The sequence below is a fragment of the Panthera uncia genome (genome assembly GCF_023721935.1).
Source record: "Panthera uncia isolate 11264 chromosome A3 unlocalized genomic scaffold, Puncia_PCG_1.0 HiC_scaffold_12, whole genome shotgun sequence".
NCBI classification, from domain to species: domain Eukaryota; kingdom Metazoa; phylum Chordata; class Mammalia; order Carnivora; family Felidae; genus Panthera; species Panthera uncia.
In genome coordinates this window covers 19,645,865-19,659,816 of record NW_026057579.1, presented here as the reverse complement: position 1 = coordinate 19,659,816, position 13,952 = coordinate 19,645,865, and the positions used below count along the sequence as shown (strand labels likewise).

Sequence of the window (13,952 nt, the reverse complement as noted above, 5' to 3'; positions counted from 1 at the left end):
TAACTGCCGTGGGGACGTCAATCCCCTCGGAAGATCCTGCCTGTACCCTCTGCGGGTTTAGAAGCTAAAGGGAACGACAGCTGTTCTGAGCTGGGAGCAGAGTGGCCCCAGGGCTGGGAGCACGCTCTGAGCCCGAGTCAGGAAACCTGAGCTCGGGCCTGGCTCGGCCACAGTGTGCCCCGGCCTCCTGGTGACTTCACCCCTCTGAGCCTGTGCCCTGATATGCCCAGCAAGGGGCAGTCCTGCACAGCCACTGCACAGGGATGGAGTCAGAACAAGTGACACAATGTGTATAAAATTACTTTGCAATAGAGCGTTGTACTGACATGAGGGTCATTAGACAGAAAAGCGCGGACAGATGAAAGGGGAAGGCCGCTGATTTCTCAAGGCACTTTACTCAGTAGTAGGAACAATCCTTTATTTGTTCAGTGCTTGATAACTCACAAAGGGTTTCTGGGTTCTTTATCTCACCTGAGCCTCACAACAACCTAGCAAGGCAGGGCAGGGATTATTTTCCCTGACCACTGAGCAGGTAAAGAAAAGGAGGGCCATTTTCCCATGGTCCTACCGTCACAGAGCCAGGACCAAAACCCCCTTGTGATAGCTCTCTATGCTCCTTATGGTGGGCCCATTGTGGTGTTCTCTGTTTCAGTTACTGCAACCCCATGGGGCAATTTCCCACAAGACGTGTGAGCACATCCTAGCAGGCCCCAGAGCCCCCCCTGTGACTGGAAGGGGTGGGGAGGGTGGGGAGAGAGTAAAGAAGGCTGCGGTTATCTCATTAGCAATGGGAAGTTACTAAAAGCAGGAAAATACTGTGATCAGATCTGCGTTTTGTTAAAAAATGCTTTCCTTCTCCACCTCTTCCTTATCTGCTCCTTTTTTTTCCTTCTTCCCTCTTCTTCCTCCTCCTCTTTGTTCTTCATTTACTTTGTATAATTCCCCACAAAGAGAAAGAAAGGAAAATTCTGGGACTTCCCATCACCAAAACCCTTGCATGTTCATCAAGCTGAAGTCCTAACTGGCTGGCTCCTTGCATTTATAGGACACCAGGGTCCCGCCCAGAGACTCCGCTCTCTGGGGCGGGGGAAGGGGGGGGGGCGTTCTAGAAGCTTCATGCTCCAGGAGCAACGCCAGGATTCAGCGAAGGAGTAGGATGTAGCAGGCATGTACGGCTGGAACCAGGCCCCTGGTCCTCCCTGGCCTTCTGGAAAGAGCCTTGCCTCAAGGACTGCCTGAAATAGCCCAGAACCTGAGATCCTGGCCGTGTGCTCTTCTCCACTGGGTGTCTGCCACTCAAGAGTTCACACTCCCCAGGCCACTAGCAAATGGCCAAGTGGCCGATGTGTAACCTGGGGTGCCCCCCGCCCCAGGACGTCTTCCTCCCCAGTTCCCTTAGATTACAGGCCTAACTTCCTCTCCAGTTGGTGTCTCCTACATAGATCACATGCCCAGCAGCTGGGTCCCCAGTCAGAGAGTTTGGGGAGGATCTAAACAGAAAAGGCAAGCACATCTGCCCATGCACGTGTGCATGCATGCGTGTGCATGTGTGATGAGTGCATGACATCTTGGGAGGAAGGGGTTCACGCTGTCTCTACAGAGAACCTCTGCCTCATTCATCTTGCTCAGTATCATATCGCCAGCACCACGCAAATGGTTGGCACCTAACAAATATTCTCTGAATAAATGAATGAATGAACAATGAATGAACTGGTGAGGATCATGGCCTGGATATAGCAACCAGAGAGGCCTTGGAGACCTCGCTAGCACGTTTCTAAGGAGTCCCAGCAGGGCAAGCTGGTGGTGATGGTAAAGGAGTCAGCAAGGCAGTGTGGGAAGCCTGTAAGGGGTCTGGAGGAGGCCGCAGGGCACAGGAGGGGTGGGGGTGGCGTGGGGATGGGAAAGACTGTTTGAACAGAAAGCAAGAGTCCTGTTGAGAATGTCACCGGCCACAGGCCCTCTTGCACCCACATCCATAGCAGCGGTCTCTCTTTTCTCGTATGTGTTTAATTTGAGAGAGAGAGAGAATCTCAAGCAGACTCCGTGCTCAGTGCAGAGGCCGAGGCAGGGACCTGAGCCGAAATCAAGAGTCGGACGCTCGACCGACTGAGCCGCCCAGGCACTCCTCTATGAAAACTTTAAAATTCAAGAGAAATGGGAGTGATTTTTGTTGTTGTTTTTAATGTTTATTTATTTTTGAGACAGAGAGAGACAGAGCATGAACGGGGGAGGGTCAGAGAGAGGGAAACACAGAATCAGAAGCAGGCTCCAGGCTCTAAGCTGTCAGCACAGAGCCCGACGCGGGGCTTGAACTCACGGACCGTGAGATCATTGACCTGAGCCGAAGTCAGATGCCTAACCAACTGAGCCACCCAGGTGCCCCTGGGAGTGATTTTTGAAGGTGATGATTTCTTTGGCTCTTCCCCCACACTGGTCCCCTGTTTGTCCAAGGCCTGTCCTCCCTTCAGCCCCCAGTCCACTGACAGTGGAACTTTTTCAGCACCTAGAGCCTCTTGGGTGCCCATGGACTCCCTCAACCTGCATAGTTTAGTATTGAATCAGCTATGGTCTTTTACTGTCTTGTTTATTTGTTTTTGAGGAATATTACCGTTAAGTTCACACGTAGCTCATCAACACTTACAGATGAACTGGGAACAATTTTGGGTCCCAGGATACCTCCCCCTCTCCTGGGATGTTTAACACTCCTACTGTTGCCCAGCTGGTGTCTGCTCGGGGAGTTCATGATAATTTTAATTTTGGCCGAAAATGGAAACAAAGAATCCTATCAGTTGAGCTGTTCCTTAGGGGCTTCACGGGCCTTGTTCTCTCTCTAGTTCCTTAGTAGCCTCCTCCAGGCCAGGAACGGTGTCTCCTGTTCTCTACCTCTCATAAGACCAAGCGCTGGTGAACATATTTTATATGTGCTGGTTGATATCCCTGTTGGGTGATTTCAAAGTCAATCTTGTTAAAGAAGCAGAAAAACAAGCCAAAAAAGCTCGGTTGGAAGGGTTTCTACTCATAGCCTGGTTCACGTAGTCCCTGGGGCCTGCAAATCTCCCACTGACATATGGCCCCGTGATATTTACTCTAGTCTCAGAATCCTGGTGTAGCTGTGGGCCCCTTTCCTGGGTTCCATGTTCTGGAACCTCCCTCCTCCTTAGGGAGTTACCTTCTTACCACTTACTTCTCCAGAACTACTCCCTTTGTAGCCAGAGCCAACAGAGATGCTCCTTCCCACACTTCTTGGAACGCCTCCATCAGTCCCAGTTTCTACTTTAAGGAACATACTTTGTCCAAGTAACTGGAAGGAAGGCAGAGCCTGAGCGTGAACTTCACTTTCCAGAAGGGACCCTGCCTTCTCTGGTACACAGTGGATAATCCCTTCCTTCCAGCCCAACAGGAGGGCCTACTTCAATCATTTAATGCCCAGAACAAGCATACAAGACAGACATATAAAGCGCCATGAGGGCTTAGGGACAAAGAATGTCAACTCAAAGAAATCTTTTTCTTTTGCAGGGGTATTCTTCATGCTGGCAGGCCGTCAGGAAGATACGTGGGGACCCTGGGATTTTCCTTTCGCTTTCTTGTGCTCTCAGAAACCACCCCCTGGTGACTCAGAAACATGAAGGTAAGGGCCAGGTAGGTGGGGCACAGCTTCCCATCCAGGTTTACCCAGTTTTACCAGACAGAGGAGTGCGCTGAGGCTGTAAGCAAGAGAGGAAGCCCCAAAGAGAGGAAGGACAGGGTGTTGGTTCCTCAACTTGTTGAGACCAGAGTTGTGTAGCAAGACAAACTTGAGTGTGCTCAGCATTTCTCCTTCCTGACTTGGGTTTCACCTTAGCCCCAGTTCAGTGGCAGCCCTGTTGGCTCAGAGGGCTGAAGGATCCAAGAGGAAGAAGCTTGTACAATCCTTCATGTAGTGGGGTGGGGGTGGGGGTGGGGTGAACTTTTTTTTTTTTTACTTTTTTTTTTTTTTAAGTTTTATTTATTTTTGGGACAGAGAGAGACAGAGCATGAATGGGGGAGGGTCAGAGAGAGAAGGAGACACAGAATCTGAAACAGGCTCTAGGCTCCGAGCTGTCAGCACAGAGCCCGACGTGGGGCTCGAACTCACGGACCGCGAGATCATGACCTGAGCCGAAGTCGGCCGCTCAACTGACTGAGCCACCCAGGCGCCCCAGGGGTGAACTTTTAAAGTAAACCTCTGGCAAGATCCCAGTGGGTTATGGGGCCCCAACTCTGGATCTGACTTCTCTTGCTTCTCTAACCTACCCACTCTGCCCTCCGCTCATAACAAATTTCTTATCATTCCTGACCATGACAAGCATGGCTGCTGTGTACAGCTTCGTGGGTTGTGCCCTGAACAATTCTTAGAGGTGCCATTTCCATACACAAAGGAAAAAATCATGCAAAATTTTACCGGGCAGCCCTGAGACAGTCCTTTTATGACTTCTTTCCCATATATTTCTTCCTCCACCAAGAATGCCCTTGTTTGCGTGTCCTCTCACCATATAGTCACCTGGTAAATCATCTTACACTTAGCTTTCAAACTCGGCTCAAATGACGTTGATGAACACAAATGTAACAACTGAATGCATTGGGAAATGCTCACACAGACATTGGGAAGAAACACCGTATATATAGGAGTCTCTGGGCACCTGGGTGGCTCAGTCGGTTAAGTATCCAACTTGGGCTCAGGTCATGATCTCACAGTTCTTGGGTTCGGGCCCTGCGTTGGGTTCTGTGCTGATAGCTCAGAGCCTAGAGCCTGTTTCAGATTCTGTGTCTCCCTCTCTCTCTGCCCCTCCTCTGCTCATGCTCTGTCTCTCTCTGTCTCAAAAATAAAGAAAAACATAAAAAAAATTTAGGAGTCTCAAGCTGGCACACTGTTAGCTCATTCTGCCTGGTAGTTTGATTATGCCCATGGGGTGTTCTGAAAGGCAATGTAACTAAAATCCATCAGAATGAGTCAAATTAAAAAGATATAATAACGAGTGTTGGTGAGGATATGGGGCAACTAGAATGCTCATACAATGCTAGTAAGAGTGTAAATTGGGATAACTGCTTTGGAAAACTACTTGGTGGTATCTTCTAAAGTGGAAGAGATTCCTAGCCTACGATTTAGCGGTTCTGGCAGAAATGCATATGTACACACACAAAACACGCGCAAACATGATCATAAAGGCACGATTCGTAATAGGCCCAAACTAGAAATAACTTCAATGTCCACCAACAAGACACTCGAGGAAAGATGTGGTATATTCATCAAATAGAATATTACATGGCAATGAAAGTGAATTAATCATTGCTTTTGCATAACAATGTGAATGAACCTGACAAATATAACGTCACGTGAAAGAAACCCAGACCTAAAAGAATACATACACTGCGTGACTCCATTTATGTAAAACGAGCACTGTGGTGCCAGAAATGAGAATGATGGTTACCGTGGGAGGGCAGGTAGCGACTGGAAAAGAACACGAAGCTTCTGCGGTGCTGGCAATGTTCTATGTATTAACATGGGAGATAGTCACACAGATGTGTGTTTATTTTGTGAAAGTTTATCGAGCTGCACACTTAGATTCGTACATGTTTATGTGTGTATGCTACGCCTTGATAAAAAAAAAAAGATTGCTTAAAAGAATAAAAGCAACGCCGACTTTGGGCAATGATGTAGTAGCAGAATCTAGATTTATCCTCTGCCTTCATCAGTTATAAAACGGAACAAAATATAGGAAGCAATGGTTTGAAGACATTGGATGGCAGGCGTCTCCGGACAGGGATCCCCGAGAGACGGGAAGCAGATGAGATGAGTCTTCTGGGGGTCCCGGCTCACTGCCTGGAGAGAGAGCTTCCAGGCTACCGCACAGAGAGAGAGGCAGAACTCTTGGAGATGTGCAGAGGAATGTCCTCGAAAGTTTTGCCTGGGCACCGATCGGTATGTGTGATTGTGGACATGCCCAGCACTGGGAAAAGAAGCCCCGTAGAGGCGAGGAGATGGACGAGCCCCCAGAGCGTGTGCGAGGCTGGGAAGAGTGGGTGTGCCCACCACCCAGAGCAGAAAGCGCTCCCCATACACGGGGCTTGGAGCCCTCAGAGGAGGATGGCCTCAGGGGTCATGCCAAATGAGTCCCAGTCCGGGAGTTGTTCTGGACTCACCTAACAAAGCTGGAAAGCAAGCCTTGTGAAGGTCAGATGATTTCCAAGTAATTTAACCGCAGCCTATACTGAAGCCACCAGATATTTAAAAGAATTAAAAAAAAAAAAAAATCTGGTACCAGGATGCCTGGGAGGCCCAGTTAAGTGTCTGGATCTTTTGTTAAAAATTATTTTAACGTTTATTTATTTTTGAGAGACAGAGCACGAGCAAGGGAGGGGCAGAGAGAGAGAGGGAGGCACAAATTCTGAAGCAGGCTCCAGGCTCTGAGCTGTCAGCACAGAGCCCGACGTGGGGCTCAAACCCACAAACTGTGAGATCATGACCTGAGCCAAGAGAGAGGGACAGAGTGTGAGTGGGGGAGGGGGAGGGAGAGAGAAAGACACAGAATGTGAAGCAGGCTTCAGGCTCCGAGCTTTCCGCATAGAGCCTGACTTGGGGCTCAAACTCACGAACTGCGAGATCATGACCTGAGCCAAAGTCAGACGCTTGACCGACTGAGCCACTCAGGCACCCCTGGTTTTTTTTTTTTTTCATGGTTTTTTTTTTTTAAATTTTTGAGAGAGAAAGAGACAGAGCATGAGCAGGGAAGGGACAGAGAAAGAGGGAGACACAGAATCTGAAACAGGCTCCAGACTGAGCGGTCAGCTCAGAGCCCAACCCGAGGCTCAAACTCACGAACTGAGAGCTCATGACCTGAGCCGAAGTCGCACACTTAACCAACGAAGCCACCCAGATGCCCCTCCAAGTGTCTGACTCTTGATCTTGGCTCAGGTCATGATTTCACAGTTCATGGGATCAAGCCCCATGTGGAGCTAACATGCACTAACAGTGTGGAGCCTGCTTAGGATTCTCTCTCTCCCTCTCTGCCCCTGTCCCCTGCTCCCGTGCTCTTTCTCTCTCTCTCTCTCTCTCTCTCTCAAATAAAAGAATTCTGGTACCCAACAATATAAACTTCAAAATATCTGGTATCTCATATGGTTTCACTTATATGGAATATAAAATAACAAAACAAATGAACAAGCAAAGCCAAACCCAGAAACAGCCCCATAAATACAGAGAATACACTGGTGGTTGCCATAAGGGAATGGGGTGGGGGAGTGGGCAAACTGGAAAAGGGGGCGTGGGAGATACAGGCTTTCAGGTATGGAAGGAATAGGTCACAGGGATAAAAGGTACAGCATGGGGAATATAGTCGGTGGGATTGTAATAGGGCTGTGTGGTGACAGATGGCAGCTGCTTGCGGGGACCACAGCATAACCTACACTTGTCCAATCACTAGCCTGTTAAAAAAGCAGTGTTTATTGGATGTTACCTAAACTTCTTGTGGTGATCATTTCACAATAGACATGTGTATTAAACCATTATGTCTCACACCTTAAACGTACACAATATTGCACGTCAATTACAGCAATAAAACTGGAAAAAACCCCACAAAATATTTGGTGTCTAATAAAAAATTACCTGTCACTCAAATAAGCAGGAAAAAAAATCAATCAGTAAAAACAGAAACAGAAATGATACAGCTAATAGGAGACAAGGGCATTGAAACAGCTACTATAAATATATCCCATATATTCCAGAAGGTACAGGACAGCATGAGCATCAGGAAGAGTGAAATAGAAAATCTACAAGACGCCCAAATCAAAATTCTAGAGATGAAAAATATAGTGAATGGAATTAATAGCATAGCAGATCAGACATTAAATAAGAAAACATTCTTGGCTATGAAAACATAGCAACAGAAAAATCCAAAACACAACACAGATAGGAAAAAAAGATTCATCTCTAAAATAAGAATATTGGGGCACCTGGGTGGCTCAGTCAGTCGAGCGTCTGACTTCAGTTCAGGTCATGATCTCACAGTGTGTGGGTTCGAGCCCCATGTCAGGCTCTGTGCTGACACTTCGGAGCCTGGAGCCTGCTTTGCATCTGTGTCTCCCTCTCTCTCTGCCCCTTCCTCACTCATGTTCTGCTTCTCTCCCTCTCTCTCTCTCTCAAAAATAAATAAACATTAAAAAATGTTTTTAAAAATAAAATGAGAATATTGGGGCGCCTTGGTGGCTCAGTCAGTTGAGTGTCTGACTCTTGATTTTGGCTCAGGTCATGATCCCAGGCTTGTGGCATTGAGCCCCGTGTCAGGCTCTGTGCTGAGCGTGGAACCTGCTTAAGATTCTTTCTCCCTCTCTCTCTCTGCCCTTCTCCCCTGCTCTCACTCCCTCTTTCTCTCTAAAATAAAAAATAAAGGGGCGCCTGGGTGGCTCAGTCGGTTAAGCGTCCGACTTCAGCTCAGGTCACGATCTCGCGGTCCGTGAGTTCGAGCCCCGCGTCGGGCTCTGGGCTGACGGCTCAGATTCTGTGTCTCCCTCTCTCTCTGCCCCTCCCCCGTTCATGCTCTGTCTCTCTTTGTCTCAAAAATAAATAAACGTTAAAAAAAAATTTAAAAAAAATAAATAAAATAAAAAATAAAAAAAATAAGCAGAACATCAGTGAGTGGCGGCAGCATTCAGGGCCTCACGTGCGTGTACCTGGAGTCCCGGAAAGAGGGGATGAGGTGAGAAGAGGACAGAAAACGTGTTTGAAGACATAATGGCTGAAAATTACTTAAATTTGGCGAGAACTATAAACCCACCAAAAATCAGAGAAACTCAACAACCCCACTCAGAGAAAAAAATGAAGAAAAACCACATCAAGGCGCATTGTAGTCAAATCGCTAAAACACAATGATAAAGAGAAAATGCTGGAGCGCCTGGGTGGCGCAGTCGGTTAAGCGTCCGACTTCAGCCAGGTCACGATCTCGCGGTCCGTGAGTTCGAGCCCCGCGTCAGGCTCTGGGCTGACGGCTCGGAGCCTGGAGCCTGTTTCCGATCCTGTGTCTCCCTCTCTCTCTGCCCCTCCCCCGTTCATGCTCTGTCTCTCTCTGTCCCAAAAATAAATAAAAAACGTTGAAAAAAAAATTTAAAAAAAAAAAGAGAAAATGCTAGAAGCAGCCAGAGGGGAAAATACACTCTGTGCTGAGGAACAAAGATAAGGACTGTAGCAGACATCTTCTTGGCCACATGCAAACCAGAGGATAATAGAGAGACACCTCCAAGCCACTGAAAGAAAAACTGCCAACCAAGAACAAAAATATCTTTCTTTTTTTCCCCCTTTTAAAATTATTTTTTAAACCATGTTATGGTGCCTGAGGAGCTCGGTCGGTTGAGCACCCGACTTCAGCTCAGGTCATGATCTCGTGCTTCGCGAGTTCAAGCCTTGCATCGGACTTACTGTTGTCAGTGCAGAGTCCGCTTTGGCCCCTCTGTCCCCTGTCTCTCTGTGCCCCTCCTCCACATGCCCGCGCACATGCTAGCTCGCTCTCTCTCTCTCTCTCAAAAATAAATAAACATTAAATATTAAAAAGAAAATTTTTGAGAGACAGCACGTGCTCATGGGGGAGGGGGAGGGAGAGAGAGAGAGAGAGAGAGAGAGAGAGAGAGAATCCCAAGCAGGCTCTGTGCTGTCAGCCCATCGCCTAAAGCAGGGCTACATCTCACGAACCACCGGTGAGATCCTGACCTGAGCCGAAATCGAGTCAGACCCTTAACCGGCCGAGCCACCCAGGCGCCCCCAAAAAGATCTTTCAGTAATGAAGGTGAGATAAACTTTTTCAGAAATACCAAGGCGGAGACTCTACTTCCAAGTGTGATAAAGATTTTACCATGTGACTCTTCACTGCAGAAAACAGTGATCAACCCAGAGCTTAATACCAAAAGGAACTCCGTGAAAATAGCAGAGCAAGAACAGAATCAGATGGACCCCCCCACCCCCCGCCTCTCTGACCCACCTCACTGACTCACGCACGCAGCCCACCCAAAGGCACACTGGACGGAGGCTGAAGCTGGTATCTTGCAGGTGGTGGCGGGAGAGCAGAAGGAGACAGGTGCAGGTGTACAAAGAAGCTCTCACCTTCGAGACGTTTAGCCCAGGGTGAAACGCATCCTATGTTGTACACAGAAGGCAGCCAGGTTCACAAGGAAAAACAGGTTTTATGATGCGAGAAACCAGAAAAGAAGAAGCCAGGAAAATAGCGACAACTGACCGGAGTGGAACCCTGGGGAAAAAAAGACCCAAGGGCTCCTGGCTGGCTCATTCGGAAAAGCATATGACTCTTGATCTCGGGTGGTGAGTTCGAGCCCCACATTGGGTATAGAGATTACTAAACAAACAAACAAACAAACAAACAAGTGAATAAACTGAAAAAAAAGGAAAGAAAAAAGAACAGAACCAGAGAGCTCTCCAAACGGTCGTATCTCTGAGTGATGCTTGAACCACACTTTGCATGAAACAAGAATGAAGATACTGCACAAGATGTGGGATTTGCCATTCCAGCCTAGCCAAGAAAATCACCTGCTAAAACAAAGGAAATAATACTCATTGGTGAAAAACATCTGTATTAATTAGTCAGGGTTCTCCAGGGAAACAGAACAAAGTATGTATGTGTATGTGTGTCTGTGTGTGGACAGGGGGTGAAAGAGAGGGAGAGAGGAGGAGGGAGTGAGAGAGAGAAATTGATTGATTATAGAGAAGTAGCTCTGCTGGCAAAATTCCTTTTACATCAGGGGAAATCAGTCTTTGTTCTATTAAGACCTTCAACTGATTGCATAAGGCCCACCCACATTATGGAGGATAATCTGCTTAAAGTCCATCCATTTAAATGTTAATCTCATCCAAAAAACACCTTCACAGAAACATCCAGAATTATGTTTAGGCAAATATCTAAGCCCAGTGACCCAGTCAAGCATGCACACAAAAGTGACCATCACAATAACAGTCTGAGTGTCTCCACAAATTCACATTCATAACATTCATATAAATAGCAATCCAAAATTGCTTGCAAATAAAAGACCAAGAAAATAAAACATATTCTCAAGAGAAAAATCAAAATTGAAGCAAAATTGACAGAATTGAAGGGAGAAACATACAATTCCATAACCAGAGTTGGAAGTTTAAACTCTCCCTTTCTGGCAACTAATAAAATAACTAAATTAAAGAAATTGAAAGCTTGAGTAATTCTGTATTTGGTGAAACTGTCTTTATTTGTAGATGGCACTGTTTGTGAATGAAAAAAAAAAAAAACCCTTAAGAATCTACCAAAAAGAACTTACTACAGTAAATAAAACTTGCCAGTTGGACATAGTACATAGTCAATATATAAAAATCGATGGTATTTCTATATACCAGCAACAAGTAACTAGAAAATAAAAATTTAAAAGTCAACTCCATTCATAATAACATTAAAAAAGCTCACATAGGAATACATTTGGAGAAAGACTTATAGACTGGAAACAATAAAATATTGCAAAGGGAAGTTGAAGAACTAAATAGAGAAGATAGTGTTATAGTTTGGAAGGCTCAATATTGTTAAGACGGCAATCCTCCCGGTTTGTTCTTTAGATTTATGTGGTCCCAGTCAAAATCTGAACAGTCTCTTTTGAGGAATTGACAAACCATTTTTATTTATGTGTTTATTTTTCAAGTTTATTTATTTATTTTGAGAGAGAGAGAGAGAGAGAGAGAGACCGAGAATCCCAAGCAGGCTCTGCACTGTCAGCACAGAGCCCGATGTGGGGCTCAATCCCATGAATCATGAGATCGTAACCTGGCCTGAAATCAAGAGTCGGACGCTTAGCTGACTGAGCCACACAGGTGCCCTGACAGGCTATTGTAAAATTTATATGGAAAGTTGAAGGACTTAGAATAGCTAAAATATTTTGAAAAAGAAAACCAAAGCCGGAGGACTTACACTGTCTGATCAAGACTTACTAGAAGAGGGGCGCCTGGGTGGCTTGGTTGGTTGGGCGTCCGACTTCGGCTCAGGTCATGATCTCACGGTCCATGAGTTCGAGCCCCGCGTCGGGCTCTGTGCTCACCGCTCAGAACCTGCAGCCTGTTTCAGATTCTGTGTCTCCCTCTCTCTCTGCCCCTCCCCTGTTCATGCTCTGTCTCTCTCTGTCTCAAAAATAAATAAACGTTAAAAAAAAAAAATTAAAAAAAAAAAGACTTACTAGAAGAGGGTGCTTGGCTGGCTCAGTTGGTAGAGCGTGCAACTCTTGATCTTGGGGTCATGAGTTCAAGCCCCATATTAGGTGTAGAGCTCACAAAAAAAAAAAAAAAAAATTACTGTAAAGCTTCAGTGGTCAAGAGAGTGTGGTTTCCCCATAAGGGTAAATATAGACCAGGGGTCAGCAAACTTTTTCTTTAAAGGTCCAGATAGTAAATATTTTAGGTTTGCAGTTCACATGGTCTCCGTAACAACTACTCAACTATACTGTAGCTTGAAAGCAGCCAGGCAGAATACAGAAATGGATGAGTGTGGCTGTATTATAATAACACTTTATATAAAAAGCCAGAGTAGGCAGGATTTGTTGACCCCTGATATAGATCAGAGGAACATAACAGAGTCCAGAAATAAACTCTCACTCATCAGATCAGCTGATTTCTTTACAAAAGTTCCAGGGTAATCCAATTGCATTGAAAGGATAGTATTTTTTTTTTTTTAACATTTATTTGTTTTTGAGAGACAGAGAGAGACAGAGCACAAGTGCGGGAGGGGCAGAGAGAGAGGGAGACACAGAATCTGAAGCAGGCTCCAGGCTCTGAGCTGCCAGCACAGAGCCCGATGCGGAACTGGAACTCACGGACCATGAGATCATGACCTGAGTTGAAGTTGGACGCTTAACTGAGCCACCCAGGTGCCCCTGGAAGGATAGTATTTTAAACATACAGTACTCTATCGAAAGGATATCTGTATGGAAAGAAATGAACCTTGACACATACCTCATGCTAAACTCAAAATGGATCACAGACCTAAAACTGTTAATCTTCTAGAACATGTAACGGGAACATTTTGTGACATTTGCTTAGGCAAAGAGCGTGATAACAAAATCACAAATTATAAAATAAAAATTTGCTAACAAATGACAAGAGACCTCAGCCCGGCATGGCCCTTTTCCAGGATCCTCTCTTTTCAATTTTGCAGATGTTGGGCCTCAGAGAAGGAATCACATTCTTATGCTTTAATTTTCAAAGGTTCATCTTTCCATTTACATCTTATTCCTTTTTTTGTTTTTTTTTTTTAACTCACCAGTACATGTTGAGTAACTACTATCTTTCATGTTGTGGCCAGGTGCCAACAGGATTTCAGTGAACAAAACCTAGATATATATTTGTGTTTTTACCTATTAAGTCTTGTTTTTATTTTTATTTATTTATTTTATTTTATTTTTAAAATGACATCTGGATTTTATTTTTTATTTTATTATTATTTTTTAATGCTTATTTATTTATTTATTTATTTAACGTTTATTTATTTTTGAGACAGAGAGGGACAGAGCATGAATGGGGGAGGGTCAGAGAGAGAGGGAGACACAGAATCTGAAACAGGCTCCAGGCTCTGAGCGGTCAGCACAGAGCCCGACGCGGGGCTCGAACTCACGGACCGCGAGATCATGACCTGAGCCACAGTCGGAGGCTCAACCTACTGAGCCACCCAGGCGCCCCAATGCTTATTTATTTTTGAGACAGAGAGAGACAGAGCATGAGTGGGGGAGGGGCAGAGAGAGAGAGGGAGACGCAGAATCCAAAGCAGGCTGTAGGCTCCCAGCTGTCAGCACAAAGCCCGACGTGGGGCCCGAACTCACAACCGTGAGATCATGACCTGAGCCCAAGTTGGACACTTAACCGACTGAGCCACCCAGGTGCCCTACATCTGGATTTTCTTTTTTTTTTTTTTCTTTCTTTTTTTTTTTTTTTT

General features: G+C 45.9%; 1 long non-coding RNA gene across 1 annotated transcript in view; it reads left to right on the top strand.

Moving 5' to 3' along the window:
- The first annotated feature begins 3,126 nt into the window (after window positions 1–3,126).
- LOC125937329 (uncharacterized) overlaps window positions 3,127–13,952 on the top strand; it is a 13,114-nt gene continuing 2,288 nt past the window's right edge. The window contains exons 1-2 of the long non-coding RNA XR_007462355.1: window positions 3,127–3,363; window positions 3,517–3,628. This is a non-coding gene — a long non-coding RNA (uncharacterized LOC125937329). The remainder of the gene's footprint in view (window positions 3,364–3,516; window positions 3,629–13,952) is intronic.